This window comes from Salvelinus sp. IW2-2015, linkage group LG31 (genome assembly GCF_002910315.2).
Source record: "Salvelinus sp. IW2-2015 linkage group LG31, ASM291031v2, whole genome shotgun sequence".
Classification (NCBI taxonomy): Eukaryota; Metazoa; Chordata; class Actinopteri; order Salmoniformes; family Salmonidae; genus Salvelinus; species Salvelinus sp. IW2-2015.
The window spans coordinates 11334654-11342429 of NC_036870.1; the positions used below are offsets into that span (position 1 = coordinate 11334654).

General features: G+C 46.7%; 1 pseudogene; it reads left to right on the plus strand.

Moving 5' to 3' along the window:
* The window catches only part of LOC111955490 (stromal interaction molecule 2-like), a 34538-nt pseudogene that overhangs the window by 11268 nt on the left and 15494 nt on the right, over positions 1–7776 (plus strand).

Below are 7776 nucleotides of genomic sequence, written 5' to 3' on the forward strand. Positions count from 1 at the left end.
CATTGCCCTGTGGTTGGAATAACTTTCTTGATAATCAAAGATCTGCAGACCTGGGCCAAATAATTTAGCTAGTTTAGTTGGGCCTGGATTTACTTTTGGGGATATTCCACAGGTTCCATTACACCGGGCAAACCGCACAGCTCAATGATTAGAAGTGTTGATGCTATTTGACCCAGATCTGCACTGATCTGACTCAATCAAATGTATGCATAATCAAATCAAATGTATTTCTAAAGCCCTTCTTACATCAGCTGAAGTGCAGCAGACGGGCGGAAGTGGTTGTGTTTCAACTACATATGTGACCAGATCCTATTCACCTATCCAATCGTTGCTAGATCCATTTTGGAGCAGGGTTCACTTCAAGGTAATGAGGGCGTGAGACGCAATTTTAGGCTACGGCTATCCACGCTTATTGTCTGTCACCGTCAGTCATTCGGGATCATTTTTACCTGTCGAGTCGAACACCGTTCTTTGGCCGGCAAAGGTGAGTCCGAGTGCCGGGTCATTGTGGTGATAGTAGCCGCTGTCCTGGATGATGCCCTGCGAAGCTCGAATAAGACCCCGCCGGAACAGGAGGAGGAGAACCGGGGAAAGGAGCAACATCATGGGGGTTAAGAGAAACTCTCACCCCGTGGGAGCGAGAGAACCGGGAGAAGACCACAAAACAGATGTCGGCTACACAAAACCGGTTGGTTAACGACGTCAACACTCACATGCACCACCGTGCGAAGTGTTAGGCGATCAGATTGAGCTATTTAACGGAACCGTTATTCAGAGGAGATGTGACGCTAATGATTGGATTCGGGTTGTGGGGGTGTTGGGATATGGTGAAATATTCGAAACATTATACAACAACTCAACCGTTACATTAAAACTCCAGAAAGGGTTAGAATTCCAACGGCAGCCAACAAGTTTTTATCCAAAAAAAGAACATGGAATTGGCGCTAAATAACCTCGGCCAATGGGGTGTTAAAGTTAAATAATGATTTTAATCCTCATCATGGGTTACAAACAGAATGGTTTTGAATCCACGATTATTATATCCGATAAGAACAATCCAATAGAAACTTCGACAGCAAGGAAATCTGAGTGAGACCGAAGCTCTCTCTCCACAAAATAATTCCACGGGTTGAATTTGATCGGATTATGGAAATCAAAAATCGAGCGCTCCAAAGTTCTAAATCCAGTTCCAAAATTCCAAATCCAGTTCCAAAGTTCTAAATCAGTTCCAAAGTTCTAAATCCAGTTCCAAAGTTCTAAATCCAGTTCCAAAGTTCTAAAATACAGTTCCAAAGCGCACTGAAAGTTCTTTGATCACAAAATTTCAATATCCTGTCAAATACTGCAGTCATATACAATACCTCTTTATAGAGATGTCAACTCTCTGCAGATTTTCCATGCATATATATTTTCTCTCTCTTGTCGTGACGATCTTGTGCGAAACTGTCCACAACATACAGAGAGATTAGATGACACTAAGGCTAGTTGTCCTTCCCAAGTCCCAGCAGTTGCACAAATACTCCGGAACACAATTTTTCCGGTCAACCCTTGACTGCGTGTCCGTTGGATCCGTTTGTGAATGCGTGCTTGTGCGTCAAGGCTAATTCCCGACTGTTTACGCATGTTTCCCCAGACCTGGGGGTCATGTGGATGGATTAACCAGTGTTCAGACACCTGTTAAAAGGCCTTCTCTGATGACATCTATATCAAACACAGTAGGATATTTGACGCAGTTAGAAATGCGGTGCGCGCACTGACGTGGAGACAAACCCACTGATGAACAGAGCAAGCGGAGGAGACGTCTCTCTCTCTGGTTAGAGAAACAGGTGTCGTCTTTCGTCCCGGCAACCCCCGAGAGCCTAAAAATAAAAAAAGGGGCCGGCTTTGGAGCTGAGCCTTCACCCTGAGAGCATGTGCAGGTGACAGTTGTCCATCCCTGGGAGTCAGCGGGCTACAAAGAGTGTGGAGGGAAACATTACTGTGTGTTAACATTGTCACAAGTGTGTGTTTGAGACTATCAGGAAGCAGAGTGGGTGATTATAACATATATGTAGGGTGTTAAGACATCACAGTAAACATCACAAACATGTGCATGACCATTGTACAGTATATGAAAGCCTTGAGCGTCTTTGAGGTTGACTTACAAAAGCAGAGGATTTCAGATGGAAAGTCAACGATAGCAGTCAGGGGGAGGTGCATCTCGACAGTCAGGGGAGGTGCATCTTCGACAGTCAGGGGAGGTGCATCTTCGACAGTCAGGGAGAGGTGCACTTCGACAGTCAGGGGAGGGCATCTTCGACAGTCAGGGGGAGGTGCATCTTCGACAGTCAGGGGAGGTGCATCTTCGACAGTCAGGGGAGGTGCATCTTCGACAGTCGGGAGAGTGCACTTCGACAGTCAGGGAGAGGTGCATCTTCGACAGTCAGGGGAGAGCAGCTTCGACAGTCAGGGAGAGGTGCATCTTCGACAGTCAGGGAGAGGTGCATCTTCGACAGTCAGGGGAGGTGCATCTACAGTCAGGGGGGAGGTGCAATCTTCGACAGTCAGGGGGAGGTGGCATCTTCGACAGTCAGGGGGAGGTGCATCTTCCACAATCAAAAGTCAGATGCTGTAGATGGTTTTCCAACTCGCTTAACCGCCATATGCCAGCCCATATCACGCTAAAACCGCTATGTCAGCGCCCATATCACGCTAACCGCTATTGCCAGCCCATATATACGCTACCAGCATACGCCGCTATGCCAGCCCATATCACGCTAACCGCATATATAGTTCTCTGCCATGAGTGTCCTCATTTTACTGCTTATCACTCGTCTTCAAACTACGCCGTTACTTTATTTCCGCATGTGTCCTGAAGCGGGATCTCGCGCGGAGACAGGAAGTGACAACCGTTAACTGTTATGCATGTGTTTTGCGCACTCAGCGGTTATCTGAGCTCSGTGTTAGGAGGAGTCATCAATGTTGACAAACCAACTGGCATGGTGGAAATGTACCGTTTTATCAACACCTCTTCGGTGACTTGTCCTATCATTCCTATGGTCACTGGGACACATGGAGTTGCAGGACATTGGGCATTGGAGATGGGCACAAGTGTGGAGTGGCATGGTACTCTTGCTCTTACAGTGGTCTAGCAGCTGCTTGTAGCCAAACATAGTGTAACGACCCTGGGTTTATAACGACCCTGGCCGATTAGCCAGGCCTAATCGCCCAACATCAGTGTCCGACCTCACTAATGCTGTTGTGGCTGAATGGAAGCAAGTCCCCGCAGCAATATTCCAACATCTAGTGGAAACTGTTATAGCAGCAACGGGGGGACCAACTCCATATTAATGTCCATGATTTTGGAATGAGATGTTCGACGAGCAGATGTCCACATACTTTTGGTCCTTTAGTGTGTATTGATAAATCTTGTACTGCAGTGAGTTAAATCAGGGTCACACAGAGTGATTCTTGGTAGTCTAAAACAAATCTACTTTGAAACAAAAGTATACACCTCACACACATGGTTATGGGCTTAAACAMAAGGCTGTACCATGTCAGATATACAGTTGAAATGTATTACATTTAGTGTTTTCATCCCAATATTACACTTTATATACATCACAGAAGACCGAACTATAACAAAACTGTTTGACATAGAAACACCAGATTTTTGTCAGTTAATTTTGTTTTTAAACTAATTCTGAAAAACATGAATATCATTCCACCATGGGGCCACTAGAGGGCGCTTTTGGTCATTGACTGCAGGACAGGGCTACCTAACATATTGATAAATGTATTGATTGACCATCTCTATAGACCCATGCCTGGTGGTGTCACCTCCCTGTATGAACGAGGCAGACCGATACAGTCTGGAGGCTCTGAGGAACATCCACAGAGAGATGGATGACGACCAGGATGGAGGGATAGAGGTGGAGGAGAGCGTGGAGGTACGTAACCACGGAGGAGGGATTCAGGTGTMTTTWGATTGGYCAACAGATGGTAGGYGTCTTTATTCAGTTACATGCTGTGTGTGTATATCCTCGTTGACCAGTCTGTCTGTCTCATGATTCCTGTCCTGTTAGTTTGTTTAAGCCACAGACACTAGAGCCCCTTTTAGAAGAAGTGAGTCCAGATTAGAAGTGTAGAATGTTGGACTGTTTGTCCCAGAACTCCAGAACTCATCAGAATGTCGTCCAGAGCTAGATGATCCATGGGATTGGGTTGCTGTTACCGTGGAGACGGCAGGGGAGGGTGGCTGACATTCCTGTTCCCATCACATGAAGAATCGAATTACAGCCAAGGATAGATTCCAAGATGGTGGAACACACGCACACACACACACACACACACACACACACACACACACAGTCTATTTTATCTCTAAACTAAAATGTCTTGGTCCTTATCATTGGTACAGTTGACAGTCATCAAACTAATGTGGAAACTTAGAAAGGTTAAGGATGTGTGAACTGTTTATTAGACATGCGTGGTTGTGTGTGTGTGTGTGGTTAAGTGTGCGTGTGTGTGTGTGGTTAAGTGTGTGTGTGGTTGGTTAAGTGTGTGTGTTAGACGTTTACCTTTTGACATTAAGCTGCAAACTTTTCATAATCCTGCGTGTGTGTGTGTGTGTGTGTGTGTGTGTGTGTAGTTCATCATGGAGGACATGAAGCAGCAGCAGACCAACAAACACAGCCATCTTCACAGAGAGGACCAACACATCACCATAGAGGAACTATGGAGGGGCTGGAAGTTCTCAGAAGGTACGTTGTGTGTGTGATTATGCAATATGTTATTACATTCACCGTTTCTTCATTACCAAACCCTCCCACCTCTCTCCCTCGTGCTCTCTCTCCTTTCCCCTCCCCCTCTCTCTATCCCCATCTGACCTCCCTCTCTCTCCCTTCCTTCCCCCTTTCTCCTTTCCTACCCCTATCTCTCCTTCCTACTCCCCCTCTCTCTCCCTTACTAACCCTCTCCCCCTTTCCCTCCCCCTTCTCTCCCTTCCTCCTTCTCCCTCTCTCTCCCTTCCCTACCCCCTCTCTTCCTTTCCTACCCTCCTCTCTCTCTATCCCCATCTGACCTCCCCCTCTCTCTCCCTTCCTACCCCTCTCTCCTTCCCTCCTCTCTCTTCTATCCCCCATCTGACCTCTCCCTTCCTCCCCCTCTCTCTATCCCCATCTGACCTCCCCCTCTCTCTCTCCCTCTCTCCCCTCCTCCTCTCTCTATCCCCATCTGACCTCCCCCTCTCTCTCTCCTTCCTACTCCTCTCTCCTCTCTCCTCCCTCCTCCTCTCTTCTGTCAGTCCATAACTGGACTCAGGATGAGGTGTTGAGGGTGGCTCAGGGAGTTTGTAGAGCTGCCTCAATACGGAACAATTTAAAGACTTCAGAGTCAACGGCAACACACATCCCCAGGTGAGAACGGCCAATCAGAAACCTCAGAGAGGTACTTCCTGGTGGGCACAGCCAATCAGAAAGCTTCTTACTGAAACTTACTGGCCAATCAGGTAAACACCCCAGTTACAATGTCCAGATGGTATATTTTGAGTCGTTACTATACAATTACAAACAAATCCGAAGCAGCTCAATTTGTCTAATTAAAACGCTTAATAATAACATAACAGAAAGAGAAACACAGTCCAATCAGATGTAGAAAGAGCCAATCAGAACACTTTAGTATTCTCGTCTAATCAGAGCTGGTGTCATTGTGATGTGTGCAGGATAGCAGCCAATGAGCCGTCGTTCCTGAGCGGCCAGCTGAAGATCCTGGACCAGAGAGACAAACAGAAACTCAACATCAAGGCTCTGGATGTGGTGCTGTTTGGTGCGCTCCTATACGTGTGTAGACAGTACACACACACACAACACACACACACACACACACACACACCACACACACACACACATCACACACCAACACACACCACAACACTCACTTCTCTTTTGTGCATGTGCTCATGTCCACTGATTATATTGAAAAGCTCTAAACAAATGAAATCATCTTTCTCCTCCTCTTTATCATGACTGTCATCATCATTATCCTCTCATCCTCCTTCCTCTTCTCTCTTTCCTCCCTCTCCTCCTTCTCTCTCCTCCTCCTCTCTCCTACTTTCTCTCTCCTACTTCTCTCTCCTCTTCCTCTCTCCTCCTCTTCATCTCCTCCTCTTCCTCTTCCCTCTCTCCTCTTCCTCTCTTCTCTCCTCCCTCTCTCCTCTTTCTCCACTCTTCCTTCTCTTTCTCTCCTCTTCTCTCTCTCTCCTCTTCCTCTCTCCTCCTCCCTCTCTCCTCCTCTCCACTCTCCTCCTCTCTCATCTTCCTTCTCTCTTCCTCCTCCTCTCATCTCCTTCTCTTCTCTCCTCTCCTCCTCTCTCTCCTCCTTCTCTCCCTCCCTCCTCTCTCTCTTCTTCTCTCCTCCTCCTCATCCTGCCTTCTCTCTCCTCCTCCTTCTCTCTCCTTCTCTTTTCCTCCTCCTCTCATCCTCCTTCTCTCTCCTCTCCTCCTCTCTCCTTCTCTCTCCTCCTCCTCTCTCCTCCTCTCTCTTCTCCTCCTCCTCCTCCTCCAGGCCCACCCCATAACTACATGAAGGACTTGTTGCTGCTAGTTTCTGTGATGATGGGTATAGGAGGCTGCTGGTTCTCCCAGGTCCAGAACAAAGCTTCTAAAGTCCACATCTCCAAGATGATGAAGGACCTGGAGAGTCTGCAGAGTGCTGAGCTCAGCCTCAGAGAACTACAGGAGCAGTGAGTGTCTATGACTGTGTGTGTATTGGGTTGAGGAGTACTGTTATGTGTGTTTCCTGCTAATGCGTTTGTTTGTGTGTATGTTTAAATGTTTCCTGATAATGTATGTGTTTGTCCTAATTACGTGTGTGTGTCTTTGCTGCTAACCCGTGTGTGTGTGTGTCTTTGCTGCTAACCCATGTGTGTGTTTGTTGCTGATGCGTGTCCCCGTCCTGATACCAGGCTGGAGCAGGCCCAGGAGGAGAAGCGTAACGTGGCGGAGGAGAAACAGAACCTGGAGGAGAAGATGAGGGATGAGATCATGGGAGCCCAGGAGGAGGCGCACAGACTCCATCGMCTCAGAGCTGGAGCCGTCAGTCAACTGAGCAGACTGAGATACGCAGAGGAGGAGCTGGAGCAGGTAGAGAACCTTACCTTACCTAACTTTACATTACCTAACCCTACCCTATCTTACTTTAACTAACCTTACCCTATCTTACTTTACCTAACCTTACCCTATCTTACTTTACCTAACCTTACCCTATCTTACTTTATCTAACCTTACCCTACCTTGTAAGATAGGGTTAGGTTAGGTAGGGTAAGGTTAGGTAAGGTAGGGTAAGGTTAGGTAAGGTAGGGTAAGGTAGGGTAAGGTTAGGTAAGGTAGGGTTAGGTAAGGTAAGGTAGGGTAAGGGTAAGGTTAGGTAGGGTAAGGTTAGGTAAGGTAGGGTAAGGTTAGGTAAGATAGGGTTAGGTAAAGTAAGATAGGGTAAGGTAGGGTAAGGTTAGGTAGGTTTAGGTAAGGTAAGGTTAAGTAGGGTAAGGTAAGGTTAGATAGGGTTAGGTAAAGTAGATAGGGTAAGATTAGGTAAAGTAAGATAGGGTAAGGTAAGGTAAGATAGGCTAAGTAGGGTAAGGTAAGGTTAGATAGGGTTAGGTAAAGTAAGATAAGGTAAAGTAAGATATGGTAAGGTAGGGTAAGGTTAGGTAGGTTTAGGTAAGGTAAGGTAAGGTTAAGTAGGGTAAGGTAAGGTTAGATAGGGTTAGGTAAAGTAAGATAATGTAAGTAAGCATAG